At 45.4% G+C, this 16,087-nt stretch overlaps 1 long non-coding RNA gene across 2 annotated transcripts; it reads left to right on the top strand.

Moving 5' to 3' along the window:
* The first annotated feature begins 5 nt into the window (after positions 1-5).
* Positions 6-1,529, top strand: LOC150060237 (uncharacterized). 2 transcript variants are annotated; one of them, XR_016536216.1, is made up of 2 exons: positions 6-445; positions 624-1,529. It is a non-coding gene; the product is annotated as an uncharacterized LOC150060237 (long non-coding RNA). The 2 variants fall into 2 exon arrangements; XR_016536215.1 differs by having other exon boundaries at positions 6-280.
* The last annotated feature ends 14,558 nt before the right edge of the window (positions 1,530-16,087 follow it).

Genomic DNA, 16,087 nt, shown 5'->3' on the forward strand with positions numbered 1-16,087 from the left:
AACTCGCGCCGTGTGCGCCGGCAGCCATCACTCTGGCGAAGCACGCCGCTGGCCCATACTTATAAGCCGGCGCCGCGACCCGCGTGACCTGCCGCGCCTCGCGCCGGCGCGAAGCCCCGCCCCCAGAATGACGCAGCCCTCCCCTTCTGGCCTCGTGCGCCGCTCCTCGGAAGCCCGATGCGCGCGCTCATTGGTCCAGCCGCGCCGAGGCCACGCCCCCCGGCCCCGGAGCTAGTCCACGTGGGGCAGCAGAACTCCCCCTCCCCGCGGCCTCGCCCGGGTAAGCTGGCCGGGTCTGGTCGCCTACGCTGGTGAGCGGCCGCTACCGCCGGGGCTCTCGTCTGGCTGTCGGAGATCGTCCCAGGGCGGCACAAAAGCCACCACCAAGGTCACCTCGCCCTTCCCGGCCCCGTTTCGCCGTGGCGGCCGCCCCTCGAGCCGCACTGTGAGCACAGCTAGCGGCGTCCGAGGGAGCGCCTCCCTCCCGGTCCCGGAGCCCGGGGCCCGGCCCTGGCTGGCCCTGGCTGGCCTGGCCCCTGTGACTTGCCCTGGGCGTGGATGGGCCCTGGCCCTGGCCTGGCGGGCGGAGGTGGTTCACGTGGTCACTTCTTTTCCTCCCGCAGTCTTGCACTTGGGTGACACTGCGAGGCGGGAGTCACGAGAACCGGTTTGCGTCCCCGTGGTAACACGGAGCCAGCGGTGGCTGCGGGTCATTCGTTGGCCGCCGCAGACGTGGTTCTCGCTTTCTGCACCCCAGCGGTGGTGCGGCGGGGAAGGACGCCGCTTCGGATGCAAATTCTGACTCACTTGCTGCAGTGTGTCACCTTGAGCAACTCCTAGGTCCCAGCGCCTTCTCACCAAAGTGAAAATACTGCCTGCAGTGGATACTTCTGGCCTCTTGGTCCCGAATTACATGAGAAAAAGAGTGTGAATGTTGACAAATTCAGTAAGTGTTCAGGGACTCCTCATTTCACACTTAGCTCTTTGCATGCAAATTACCGCTTTCAGATGGAGACTGGGTGGAAGCGGATGTTTTCCTGGTATCCTGGAAGGTCTCCTATCTTTTCTGATAAAGATTCCTTCCTCTGTGTGTAGCACACCTCTCTGGAGCGTACTTTGGACACTAAAAAGATAGGTTTCAGGGTTTTTCCATCTCATGGCTTAAGTTCAGTCATGCTGTAGAAGATTTAGGTCGTTGTCTCTTGTTAGGGTTGTGAGTGAGCTTTAAAATATTCCATCCAAAAATACTCAGCAGGCTTAGAATGCTTTGGAATCCTCACATTTTTATCATCCTAAGTACAGGGCACTAAGGAGTAGAAACAAAGAAAGATACTGTGAATTATTACTATACCTGAGTAATCTAGAATGAATGGCTTGAACTTCATCTGAGTGTCCTCTGACTTGCCCAGAACATCTAGCACAGTCATGTTATACAAGACTCCAGGTCCTAAGGTCATGTCTGACAAAGTTCATGTCCCAGAGCATTTGAGTGGAGCACAATTCTGGCACCTTCAAGGGTAATACTTCCCCTCCGCTTTTATTTCATTTCATGGTTATAAAAACATTGAATAAAAGGGTTGATCAGATAACGGTCCTTGGCACTTTGTTAGGAAATTGACTAGAACTTTTCCCACAGTCTCTTGTTTACAGCTGTGTTGTCAGTCTGTAATGGTATCTCTTAAAGTTGGCAAGCATTTACTGGACAGCCAGGGTGGGGTAGTTATGATGAATGTCTGTCAAGGTGTAAGAGCACAGTCCAGGATCCTGACTTGATAAGGTACTCAGAGACCTGGGCTTGCCAGGGTTCAGGAAGAGAAGTAGGGCTCTAGAAAGAACTTGTATGAGGACACACACCTTTGCCAGGACATAGGCAAGGGCATTGATTCCAGCCTTCTCTGAATGCTGTGGAAAGAGGTGAGAGAGCCTAACTAATTTAATCCTCTTTCAATAGAATCAAAACATTGCTACCTACAGGCTCTAGATCTTGGAGTTCAATTGAGGTAGTGAAGGTTAAACATGTCAGACTATTGAACCAGATGACTTGTTCTACTACTCAGTAGTTGTGACCATATATTTTCTGCCTTGGTTTCCTCTTCTATAAAGATGGAGAGTTCTTGCTTCATAGGGCTTTTGGAAGGACTACACGAATTGAAATCTGTCAAGCTATCCACCATCCAATGTACCTGAAGTAAGCATCTTGGAAAAGGTCTGCTGGGACGAAGGGACATGCAAATGGGCAGGGGAACATTGTGTGGCCTAACCAGGATCACAGACAGTTCCAGAGACCATAGTAGAACTTGGATGGGAGCTAGAGAGAAAGTACAGGGGAGGGAAGCTAGGAGCCATCCAGTAAGGGAGAACAGCCATCCCCCAGAAAATGAAGAGGTAATACCAAGACAATGAATGTCAGGCACTATCTGAGGCCCTCTGCACATATCTTCTGAAACACTCTCAATCTCTAAGGAGATCCTTTTACTTTGTTTTACAGACAAAATAACCAAAGCACAGAGACTGAAGCCTTAGTTAAATCAGTGTCCCCCCCCCCCCCCCCAGGACGCCAGTGAATCCAGAACTAAGATGTGAGCCCTAGGTGTTAACTCTTATTTACACTTAAGCTAACACATTTACTTTCCCCCTTTTTTCTTCCTTATTTTTATTAACTGTTGCCTGTATTTTAACCCTACTCAAACCCTAGAGACCTGTCTTCAAATTGGCCTCCATTTCCCCAGAACAGGAAGAGGCAGAGAGCCAGTGCACATGCTCTCTCCAAAAATAAAGTTGTAGCCTGACCTAATCTTAGAATTACTGGAAACTCTGAATTCTTGAGTCTTTTCAGAAAAAGAGAAACAGGTTTGGCACTGGTGGTTCATACCTATAATCCTAGCTACTCTGGAGGCTGATATCTAAGGATCACAGTTTGAAGCCAGCCTTGGCAAAAAAGCCAGAAGTGAAAATGTGGCTCAATTGGTAAAGCACCAGCCTTAATCAATAAGAGCTAAGAGCCCCCAGGCCCTGAATTTTAGTCCCAGGACTGTCATCTATAGTCAACTGCAGGAAACAGGTTTAAAGTAATGAATGTTTCAAGGAGGAACCTCATGTCACCATCGCGTCTCTGCCTGCTTTAGAGACTGCTAGCCTTTGTCTCCGACATTTCCCATAGCCTTAGCCTCCGTTGAACAGGACTGGTCATCTGGTGTTTGTGGCTCTACCACTCACAAGGTCCAAGGACAGCTTGAAATACAAGAACAGTAAGGACAGAGTAGAGGTTCCTCAGACAAGCAGAGCTCTGTGATAGGCACATACACAGGCAGAGGCTGGTGTCCCACAGCATAAAGGAACTAGGTTTTGCTTTTGCCAGGCATACTAGTAATCCATTTGTCTTCTAACATACAAATAAGCCTGCCCACTCCAGTCTTGATGTACCTTCTCCTTGACAGCTCATTGTCTTGGTCTTGTTCTTTTGGTTTCTAGTTCATGTAGGTATGATATGGCAGAGGACCTAGACAACAGAAAGCAGGCCACAGTGCTAGGGGCTCAAGGGGCTCTTTAGAACCCACCCCAAGAACAGCACAGCATTCTTCAGCACTTGGTAACAAAGACCTCCGCAGATTTTTTTGTTTTCTCCAAAACTCACCTTTCTTTAAATAGGAATGAAAGGCATTGCTGAAAACTCAGGCACTCTGTATTTAATGAAGATCCAGTAGCTGAAGAAAGGGTTCAGCCAAGCCTCGTGCTGAGAAAGAAGAGGGGGCAGCAGGATGTGAAACACCAGTCCTCTCCAGGAGGAGAAATTCACCCTCAGTCTCTCTGTGGTTGCCCCTACCACCTTCAGTCATTCAACAAATAGCCTGCTGTGAATCTGGATCAACAAGCTTGACCAGCCCATGCCCTCAAGAACACAAACACTTGGTTTTTAGTGTTGTACTGCATACTAGCCATGTACACAACAGTCACAGAGGCAGAGTCAACTTTCCACATTCCCTCATACCACACCTCTTCCTGACCTGCCTAACATGAAGAAGGCCCTCGGAGTTCCCAGAACCAGAGGTGGGGGTGGGGCAAGGATGGGAGGAAAAACAGGGAGGAAGTGAAGAAAGGGTGGAGAGGAAAAAGATCCAAGCCACAGCATCAGCCTCCTGGAAGACTGAGGTTCTAAGCAAAACCCAATCTCATTTTCACTGGGGGAATTCATTTCCAGGATGGCAGACCCTCTGGCTCTCTGTTTAGAACCATGCTTCTGTGAATGTGATCCTGGACCAGCAGTGAGATAGCCTGCAAAGTCAGAATCTGCCTTTGGTGGGGGAGAAAAGGAGAGGTGGTTGCCCTAGGGAATCTGCATTTTAACAAGATCCCCTGGCGATTCTTATGCACATTGCAGTTTGGGAAGCAATTTACACGAATAATGATTCTTGTTACTAGGTAAGCTTAGAAACAATACATTTAGGCATTTTTTTCAGTCAGATAATGAAAATCAACCACTTTTCCCCCCCTATATTATCTAATTTTCCTGAGCAAGCACATGGTTTTGGGGTCAGACTCTGAAATTAGACTCCTGGCTTTTCCATTTACCTGCCATGAGTTTGGTCGAGTTTCCTAGCCTCTCTGTGCCTTCATTCCTATTCTGTAAGGTAGATAACAGCGTTGTTAGGGGACTTGTATAAGTAATGTACTTGGCACTACACTGGGCATTTGGCAAGCGCTTCTTTGGATACTAGTTGTATTTAGGTATCGCCAGATTCTAGGATGAATTGCTGCTGTAGCTGGCAGTCTCATCCACAGCACGCAGATTTTGCCGGTTTTATTCTTAGGGGCAACTTAACTACACAAACCAGGAAAGGAGGTACATGCTTGTGACCCTATGACTCAGGAGACGAAGGTAGGAGAACTGCAAGGTTTTTTTGGTTTTGTTTTGTTTTGTTTTTTGCCAGTCCTGGGGCTTGAACTCAGGGCCTGAGCACTGTCCTTGGACATTTTTGCTCAAGGCTAATGCTCTGCCACTTGAGCTACAGCACCATTTCCGGCTTTTTCTGAGTATGTGGTACCAGAGAATTGAACCTAACGGCTTCATGTATACTAGGTGAGCGCTCTACCACTAGGCTATACTCCCAGCCCTGAGGATTGCAAGTTTGAGGACAGCCTGGATTATACAGTGAGACCCTGCCTCAGAGAGAGAGGTGGGGGGGGGGGGAGCACACAGATCTGTTTCAGGACTGTTAATTTATTTTGCCATTCAACAACTACCATCTACAGGGAATGGAAATTTTTAACTTGAATAATGCCTCTACCTTTTTTTAATGCTAATGATTTATAAAAGCTTTAAGTACACCTATAGAGCTCACCTCCTGGTTCCAGGGACCTTCAAAAGCATTGGTTTCATTTCATCTACACAGCTATGTAATATAGGCAGAGCAAATATCAGTATCCTGTTTTGTAAGAAAATGAGAATCCCACAGCGAGACAAGTAGTCAAAAAAAAAAAAAAGTGCAGTCTGGGCTCAGCACAGTGGGCTCTGAAGAAATGAATTATAATCAGACAAGGTCATTCCAACCACCTTGTCCTGCTTTTTTATTTAAATCAAATGAACCATTTACAGAAATGAGAATGGAACTTTCAGGCCACAAAATACGGTTATCAAACCCTAATAATTAAAGTTATTTAGAACACAAGAATCTCTAGACGTTTTACATTACTATAAAAGAATACACGCGGGGCCAGGAGTTTGGCCTAGTGGTTAAAGTGCTTGCCTAGCATGCATGAAAACCCAGGTTCGATTCCTTGGTACCACATACATAGAAAAAAGCCAGAAGTGGTGCTGAGGCTCAAATGGTAGAGCTCTCACCTTGAGAAAGTCCAAGGACAGTGCTCAGGCCCTGAGCTCAAGCCCAGGACTGGCCAAAAAAAAAAAAAAAAAAGGAATACACGCTCATGTAAACATAATACCACAGAGAAAGATATGAAGTTATTGTTGTCAGTTTGGGGTCTTGAACTCAGTGCCCGGGCACCCTTCCTGAGCTTTTCTGTTCAAGGCTAATTAGTGCTCTATCTCTTCGAGCCACAGCTCCACTTCTGGTAGTTAACTGGAGATAAAAAGTCTCACAGACTCCCGCCCCGCTGGCTTTGAACCTCAATGCTCAGATCTTGGCCTCCTGAGTAGCTAGGATTACAGGCTGCTAGGAACTGTTAATAGTTCCTTGTGCTATATGGGTATATGATATACTTTTTCTGTATACTATTTTTTCCTTTTTTTAAAAAAATGAACTAATACCATGGAGTTATGCAACTTTTTTTTGTTTTTCTTAACAGTGTTCTAGTTGCCTCCACATGCCTTTGCATATAGATAGATCTCTATAACTATACCTGTGTTCTCTTACTGTCTTCATAATAGTCTACTATACAGTATGTGTGTGTCTCTGTCCTTGTGCACATTATCTGTGTTATCAGCTTTGTGAATATATCATTTTATATGATATTGCAGCAAACTAGATGCCCATGCAACACATAAGAGCAAATGCTAGGCTCAATGAAGGAAAATATTTACTATAGATCTTATGTTACCAGTAATGGATGTAATGGCCTGTCTGTATCTCCTGTCTCTCTGTGGCTTCTGTCAAAATCTTTTGGCTCTCATGGGGCAGGGAGTTTGGCCTAGTGGTAGAATGCTTGCTTAGCATGCATGAAGACTAGGGTTTGATTCCTCAATACCACATACATAGGAAAGCTGAAAGTGGTGCTGTGGCTCAAATGATAGAGCACTAGCCTTGAGGAAAGCCTATGGACAGTGCTCAGGCCCTAAGTTCAGTCTCCAGGACTGGCAAAAAAAAATTTCATCCTCGGCAATGTGTGTGTGTGTGTGTGTGTGTGTGTGTGTGTGTGTGTGTGTGTGTGTCTGTCCGTCTGTCCGTCCGTCTGTCTGTCCGTCTGTGTGTCTGTGTGTGTGTGTGTGTGTGTGTGTGTGTGTGTGTGTGTGTGTGTGTGTTTCCCATGTTCTTTTCCTTCCTTCTCTGGGCTTGCAATTCCTGAGCAAGGCTACCTCTAGCCTTTGCCTATGTAAACTGAATTCTCCTTTCCTCCCCTCCAAGCCTGTGGTCTCCCCAACTTTTTCCCAGACATGTGGGATGCATGTTTTTGTTTTGAGTGAGGTCATCCTCTACCACTTCCTGGCTTGTTGATGTTCCCACCTCCACAGATCCCATGGTGCTTGGCTCTGTGGTTGGATCAATGTGTGTAGCCAAATCCTTTGAGACACAGCTTCAGGATCTGGCTGTGCTCTGCCTTATAGCATCATGGAGGAAGCAGGTGATAGCACCTATGCTGCCACTGGTTCTGGGCTTCCTGCTACTGGGCATCTAGGCTGTGTCCCCAGCAGCCACCACCACCATCCTGACTTCCATGGAGAATTCTGGCTCCAAGACACATCTTTGCTGCACCATGGAAATTGTACTGCTTGACCTGAGAATGGAGCATGGGGTAGACAATGGGGACAGATTGGACATAAACTCCTGTGTCTCTTTCCATATGCCTGCTAGCAAGTCTGAAGTCACAGCGAGTTCCACTAGGACTAGAGCTGTGGAGTCACAGCATGTAGACAAGGTTGAGATGGCCCTGCCTATCTGCAGGTCACCAAGTGGGCCTATGGGAGGTGGTTGAATCCCAGGAGCAGCTCATAGCCAATGGCTCCCAGAAAAAGTTCATTGTAAATGTATGGGAGGCCAAGGTTAAGCCCAGCATGTTCATGTGCAGTGGTAGTAACTGGGAGAATAGCACCCAAACCATAAACACACTGCGCATGCACAGTCACCTGGCCATCCGCTGGCTTCCCCCCCCCCCCCCCGCCCAGGCATTGCAGCCAAAGTCCAAATCCTATTTGCCATCTCCTTCCTGTATGAGAAGAAACAGAAGCCTAACAAGACCCTCCATGACCACTTCTGTACCACTGAGGAGAAGCAGGTATCACAGACAACAAGAAAATATCACCAGACATTTGTTGGCTGAGTAGGTGCTAGACACCACGGAGGCCCAGGGGGCAGGGCAACCACACCCCATCACTTCTTGCAACCAGCTCAGACATCTGCCCCACACAGGAGTCTTCCTAATATTTACCAAATTTTACATCCTCTCACCTCAAAGAAGACACACCTGGCAGGAGCAAACAAATCATAGATTCCCATTATTTTTGAACTAAATGATAGTCTTTCCTATTAAGTGTGTGTGTGTGTGCACACACACACACACAACTTGAGTGCTAACAGTACTTAGTTACTATTTCAGGAAGGCTGGCTCATGGAGGTTGCTGCCAGGAGCATTTCCTCTCACCTCCCTGGCAGTTGCCCATCTCCCTTCAGGGCTGGGTGACTGACACTCAGAGCACTTCACTAACAAAACACCCAGAGGTCCCTGCTGCATGTGGCATGGGCCCAAAGAGGCAGACTCTCTCCAGCTTGGCTCCTCTGCCTTTCTCCATGGTGGAACTCTCTTAACTATCTCACATTTGATGCCTTTGGACCTCACTATTCTGTGTTCCTTTATCATGGTCCTTGTGTGATACCTCTTATTCAAGTTCACTTCCAAATTACTGCTGTCTGTCTTGGCATTCAGTCTGGGTCATTATGTGCTTGTTTTGCTATTCCAACCATATCACAAGGTCCAGAAGGACTGAGGTGGAGTTCTTCGTGCCTTATTAGGATCAGATTGTCAAGTTCATTATCTTCTGGACAAAAATAGGAAGACAAGCACATGAGATATGGAGGAAGGTATATAATTTAAGTAAGGATCTACCCAGGTGTCAGTGGCTCATGCCTATAATCCTAGCTACTCAGAATTCAGGAGGCTGAGATCTGTGGATCAAGTTTCAAAGCCATCTAGGAAGAAACTTAGACTCTTAGCTCAATTAATCACACACAAAAAAAGCTGAAAATGGAGCTATCATTCAAGTGATAGAATATCATCCTGAACAACAAAGCTAAGCAAGAATGTAAAGCCGTGAGTTCAAGACCCATTATCAACACACACACACACACACACACACACACACACACACACACACACACACAAGGAAAAGAAAAGGAAAGGGTGGGAGGAGGAAGAAAGATGATGGTGACCTGCTTTCTCTGGCCTAAAGCAGAAGGAACCAAAAGCCCTCATCCAGCCTGGAGGTGTCAGCCCCTCTTCTCACCCAACACAACTGGCGGTGCTGCTCCTGATATCAGGTGCTGCCACATGCTCCTGCTTCCTGTGAGGTGGAAGCAGCACTGGCTTTCTCACTCACAAGCTAAAGAAAGAGGGGGCCTGCCCCTCCTTTGCTCATGACCCACTCACAGCCAGCCAAGATGGAGGCCAGCCAGGGCATACCTGCAGCATCTTGAATATAAGAAGCATTCATTAAGTGCTAGCCACATGCTGACTTAGACTGTAGAAGACTCGGAGCTGATGTGAGCTGTGGGGGCTGAAGAAGTCAGAAGGACAAGAGGAAAAGGAGAGAAAGAGAGACAGAGAGAGGGAAGGGTAGAGGAAAAGAGAGGGAGAGGGAGGGGACGGAAGAACAAGAAAGGAAAGAGCATGTGGAATCTGGGCTCCCAGGTTTTGGTTGGTTGGTTGGTTGGTTTTTTTTTGTGTGGTTTTTTGTTGTTGGTTTGTTTGTTTTTTGGTCCTGGGGCTGGAACTCTGGGCCTGGGCACTATCCCTGAGCTCTTCAGCTCAAGGCTACCGCCCTACCCCTTGAGCCACAGCCCTTCTTCTGGTTTTCTACTGGGTAATTGGAGATAAGAGTCTCACATTCTTTAGTGCCCTGGCTGGCTTTGAACCTCGATCCTCAGTTCTCAGCCTCCTGAGAAGCTAGAATTACAGGCGTGAGCCATCATGCCCACCTTGGGCTCCCAGTTTTGACTCATGTGGCCTGTCTTCTGTCTCTGCTCCTTATTCCACCTGACTTCTGCATCTTGATACCTTTGGCTGTTTCCCACTCCACTCTAGTCAGCCAACCCAAGTAACCAGACCAGACTGCTAAGTCATGACCTTCACTGAGTCTGCACCACTGCCTAGCAGACATTCCAGACTGGCTGGCTGGCTGGCCAGGGCTTTCCATGACAAAACCCTCCTTCATCCATGAGCTTTATTTTCCAGGGCTTCATAGAAGAAAAATCTCCTCAACTCAAACTGGCTTGTCACTACTACCCTTTGCACACTGAAGCAGATATCCTTACCTTAGAAAATGATAACTCCTTAGGATACCTTTCTTCAGATTTTTCCCAGTAAATATTCACTGTTGATCATCATTTGGAAAATTAGAAAATCAACTTCCTCTAGAATATTAATTTCTCTTGCATGAATGCCCTCATTCCCTCCTCATAGCAAGTCTAGAAAGTAGAAGTACCTGAATGACACAAATGAGAAACTGAGGCTCAGAAGAGCTGGCCTCTTTTCCTATGTAGGTCAAGGTCTTCCTATATTGCCTTCCTCAAATGAAGACTGCTTGCCTGACAAGCAATGAGTCCACGAGTGTCCTAGCCCATTCAGAATGTTATGCCAGAACACCACAGATGAGTGGTCTGTAAGCAATGAAAACATACTGTTCCCAAGTCTGGAAACTGGGGATTCTTCAATCAAAGTGCCCAGAGATCTGTGTGAAGATCTGTTCCCTGGTTCTTAGACATCCATCTTCTCACTGGATCCTCCCATGGCAGAAAGGGCAAGGGAGTTTCTCTATAAGTCTGTTTTATTCCGGTTTTAATTCCATTCATGAAGTGTCACTCTCGTGGTCTAATCATCTCCCAAAGGCACCACCCTCTCATACCTCCACATCAGGGTTTAGATTTTAAAATATGAATTCTTATAACCACTCAGTGTATTGCAGATAGGTTACAACTGTACTGCATAGCAAAACAACAGTGGGTAAATAGTTCAAAGGAGCATTCTTTTAAAAAATATTCCAGAGGATTGCTCAAATTCTGGCTTGTTTATAGTGCTAGAAATTAAACAGCCTTGTGCATCCTAAGCAAGCACTGTCAGTGAGCTCAATAATTAAAAAATTAAATTTTCTGCTCCTTGGCAGATAATGCAACAATGTTCTTTCAGAAGGCATTTGATAAGGTTGAAAGGACAAAGATCCAGCAGAACCTGCCTGGAATATTCTCGCTGTGGTTGTTTTCTACAGAACTAGGCTCACATATTTGGATGCTTGCCTGCCTGCTTTTCTTTCTTTCTTTCTTTCTTTCTTTCTTTCTTTCTTTCTTTCTTTCTTTCTTTCTTTCTTTCTTTCTCCCTCCCTCCGTTCTTTCCCTCCCTCCCTTCTTCCCCTCCCTCTCTTCTTCCCTCCCCCTCCCCCCTCCTTTCTTTCCCTAACTCCCTTCCTTCCTTCCTTCCTTCCTTCCTTCCTTCCTTCCTTCCTGTTTCTACCAACGAGTTGTAGAGTTCACCTTCATCAGTGTCCGGTGAGCTTCACTACTGCTTCCCTTGAGTTCTCACCTCCTAGCTCTCCCGGAGATATACACTTGAATATACCACACATAAAGGAAGACAATCACCAAAAAAACTGAAAAAAAAAAGATCTTTTGTTTCCATATCTTGGAATTCATTGTGATACACACACACACACACACTTTAATATAAATATGAAGATGCACATGAGCATTGCACCTTTGTGCTTCTCTCCTAAGGGTATCCTCTTTTGGTCTCTGTGTGCCTGTGTGTGTGTGTGTGTGTGTGTGTGTGTGTGTGTGTGTGTGTGTATGTGTGTGTGTAGGATCCCATCTAATTATCCCAATGTATTTCAGATCTAATCCTCCTCATGTTAGAGAGAACATGTGCTATGTGTCTCTCTGACCTTGGCTTACCTCACTTAACCTGATTTGTTCTTGTTCCATCCATTTCCCTGCAAATGATATTATTTTATTCTTCCTAGTGGCTGTGTAAAATTCCATTGTGCCTAGGTACCACATTTTTTTATCTACACATCTATTGTGGGGCATCTGGGCTGTTTCCCTACCTTGACTATTGTGACTACTGAGGCATTGAACATGAATGTGCAGGTGTCTTTATTATATCCTGCTTCATGATGGCCTTGGTGGCAGGGGCGGGGGAGGGGGAGAGTAAGAAAAATGTAAGTCGTTGACCAGCAAAGCTGTATAAGGCAAATTCACTGACCAGTTATCACTCAGAACATGAAGTTCAACAACTCTATCAACAACCAGCCCTATATATGGGACCTCATGGGGCCCCGTATTCATGGCTTACAAAGCAGAGTTGACCAGAGGCCTCATTTGTTTGCAGCTTAATCCCAATCTTATTTGCTTGGGAAGCAAAGCTTTTCTCACTAGAACAAGGACAGCTTTCCCCCTGCAAGTCCTGACAAGTAATTTTTGTTGTTGTTACTGAACACGGAACCCAGAGCCCAGGCTCTACCATGGACACATACATCTCCTGTACCCCAACAAACCTTAGAAAACAAAACAAAAAGCAAAAACATTAGAGTATATCCAAGCAGTATTCTTTCATGAACCTTTTCTTACAGGTATATGATATGAGTCTGTATAAAGTGGGTGATAAGACAAATGATTTTCTTACAATGGATAGAGATTTTTTTTTAATCCTAAGAAACATTGCTTTAAAAGAAAACACGTAGGGGCCAGGAGTTTGGCCTAGTGGTAGCGTGCTTGCCTAGCATGCACGAAGACCCGAGTTCGATTCCTCGGTACCACATACATAGAAGAAAAAAGCCAGAAGTGGTGCTGAGGCTCAAGTGGTAGAGCCCTAGCCTTGAGAAAATCCAGGGACAGTGCTCAGGCCCTGAGCCTAAACCCAGGACTGGCAAAAAAAAAAAAAAAAAAAAAAAGAAAAGAAAACACCCAGCTGAGTGCTGGTGATTCATGTCTATAACCCTAGGTATTCAGGAGGCTGAATCTTGGTTCAAAGTCAGCCCAGGAGAAAAGTTTATGGGATTCTTATCTCCAGTTAACCAGCAAAATGCCAGAAGTAGAGCTGTGACTCAAATGACTCAAATGGTAGAGCGCCAGCCTTGAGCAAGAAGTTAATGGAGAATGTAAGGCCTTGAGTTCAAGCTCTAGTACTGGCACAAGAAAAATGAGGTGAGGTGGGGGGGAAAGAAAGGAGAGAGGGGGAGAAGGAAGGAATATTCCTTTTCATCTGGAGGATGCAAGTTTATTTTCAAATGGGGCCAGCCCAAAACAGCAACTTGAAGGCCAGCTGTTGCTTTTGTCACTGCTTTAGGATTTTTTTCAGATTTATCTGAGCAATGGTCCTGATTAAAATTTAGGATGCATTAAACCCATAGCCTGATAGGAATAATCTGTGTTTTGAATTTCTTCTTGTTTATGTCTTGTTCTACAGATAGATTCAGTGTTGCTGTCTGGCCACCAGGCCACACAAAGCCTTCTCTTCTCATTTCTCTTGTTATCCCTACCAAGTCCCAACTCTGGGAAGGGACAAGAAGACAGGGAAGGGCTGGGAGTTTGGCCTAGTGGTAGAGTGCTTGCCTAGCATGCACAAAGACCCGGGTTCAATTCCTAGGTACCACATACATAGGAAAAAGCCAGAAGTGGTGCTGAGGCTCAAGTGGTAGAGCTCTAGCCTTGAGAAAGTCCAAGGACAGTGCTCAGGCCCTGAGCTCAAGCCCAGGACTGGCAAAAAAAAAAAAAAAAAAAAAAGACAGGGAAATGGTTTTTGGTTTTTGTTTGCTTGTTTGTTTGTTTTTCAGTAACACCTCTGCTTGCATACCTCCAGGGTGGCAGGCAATCTAGCTGCAGCAGGGCTGAGAGCAAATGTGGCCTGTCTTTCTGCCTGGGATACTCTGTTGAGACAAGAAAGAGGGAAAATGGAAGCCAAAACTATCAAGAAGTTCCTGTTTTAAACCCCTCTCTACTTGTCTGCCTTTTGCTAGATAATCTCTTTAAACCAGGCATTGAAAAGGAATGAGACAAATACCAAGCTATCACAGGATTGATATAGGAACTAGAATCTACCAGCTTCTCCCACCAGTCCTCACTAGGTTGTTTCCTCCTACAATATTCTCTTGACTTCGAACTCTAAGGGGTGCCTGCTGTGTCACTCAGTCCTATACCAAAGTTCCTCTTACCTTTACTCCCCGTCACACCAGATCCCTTTCCAAGCCTGTGTTCCCAATGAGTTCTTCTGTCTGGAATTTTCTCACCTTCAGAGGTGTAGAAGAGCTAATACCTATCTAAATACTACCTATAAGGTTTATCACAAATCTCCCCTCTTCCCGAAAGTCAACTCACAAGAAGTGCTCAGGTTCCTAAAAGCTTACGGCATTTACATTTTTGTCCATGGTAAGGGATTAATTCTTCCCTAATAGGTACCCTCACAATACTAAATGTTGGTCAATGAGATCATAGATTCCTGGACTCGGGGCAGGAATCTGATCCAAGACAAGTAAGCCTTCTGTGCCTGGCCTAGAGCTGAGTGTACAACAGGATTTCAGAATTTAGATCTTTCTCAATCTGATGCAAAATCTGGCCTTGGGTCTTTGAAGCTTCCTTTGCATTACCCAAGTTAGGCTTTCATCACTGTGAAACTAGGAGAGTCACAGTTCCGATCTTATAGGGATCTTACCAAGTTAAATTAAGCTGTAGGAAAATGCTTAACACATAGCAAATGTTTTATCTTGCTATAAAATGGTCATTGAGAAGTCAAAAAGCATTCTTGTTGATGCCTGGCGTGGTGGCTCATGCCTGTAATCCTAACTACTTAGGAGGCTAAGATCTGAGGATCAAGGTTCAAAGCTAGCCTGAGCATAAAAGGACCTAAGACTCTTACCTCCAATTAACCTCTAGAAAATGGGAAGTGGTGCTTGGCTCAAGGGTAGGGCAGTAGCCTTGAGCTGAAGAGCTCCAGGACAGCGCCCAGGCCAAGTTCAAGCCCCATGACCCACCAAAAAAAGAAAAACATTCTTGTTGGTTGCCTATTTTTTTTTCTGAACTTTTACAGGTTGCATAAGTGTCCAATGCTCCCTGTTATTTTTCTGTTTGTCCACCCCTCCCCTCTTTATAATTTCCTTTCATCTTTTTTATATTCATTTTGTTAAACTGTTAGTTTGAAAGGTTTAACTCCATGGAGATTCATATATAAAAGCATGTGCCTCTATGTGGGATTATAGGGAAGATTGTGTTTTGGACCTAAGATCTATCTATGAGAGATAACTACCCTTTGTTTTTCCAAGCCTGGCTTACTTCACTCAATATATTTTTCAGAGCCATTCATCTCCCTGCAAATAAATTCATGTTGTTCTTTCTGGTGGGTGCACAAAATTTCATATGTAGATATAGATATATCACATTTTTTTACTTATTCATCAAAAGACATTCTTTTCATTTGCTTATATCTGTTTTTATTGAAGTTCAGGGTTCTCCTTGGATGTGTTTTATTTAACTCTATTTTTTAATATAAAAAATAGTGAAATGAGAGCTGGGAGTTTGGCCTAGTGGTAGAGTGCTTTCCTAGCATGCACAAAGACCAGAGTTCAATTCCTCGGTACCAAAACAGAAAAATCCAGAAGTGGTGCTGTGGCTCAAGTGGTAGAGCTCTAGCCTTGAAAAAGCCCAAGGACAGTGCTCAGGCCCTGAGTTCAAGCCCCAGAACTGGCACAAAAAAAAAATAGTGAAATGACTAAAAGTCAGATGAGAGAAAAAGTGATAGCAAAGACCCTGCCCCCTTTATCCTTTTATCCATTCTATCCCATTCCACCATGCCCTGCAGAAACTTGGTTTGGAGTTTGTTTTCTCCCCCCACCTTTCTCTGTTTCTTTCTCCTTAAATAAATAGTTTCATGTTCTTACTTCTTCCTCTCAAAAGTGTTCTTGAGGAAATGTTCTTTACAGAACAGTTTTTCAGGCCTGTAACCCTGTGGTCTCCTGTCCATGCAGCTGGGAGGTTTGGAGAAGCAAGCACACCATGACAAAGAGATTAGCTATGTGCTTGTCCTCACATGGGTTAGTCATAGTGAAAATGGAAATGTTTTATTTGCTTATTTGTCAGGGTGGGGGTTTGAAATCAGGTCCTTGTGTTCGTTCAATTTGGGCTCTGCCACTTGAACCATACTTCCAGGTTTACTTTGTGCT

This window comes from Megascapheus bottae, chromosome 7, assembly GCF_031878675.1.
Source record: "Megascapheus bottae isolate mThoBot1 chromosome 7, mThoBot2.hap1, whole genome shotgun sequence".
In the NCBI taxonomy this organism is placed as follows: domain Eukaryota; kingdom Metazoa; phylum Chordata; class Mammalia; order Rodentia; family Geomyidae; genus Megascapheus; species Megascapheus bottae.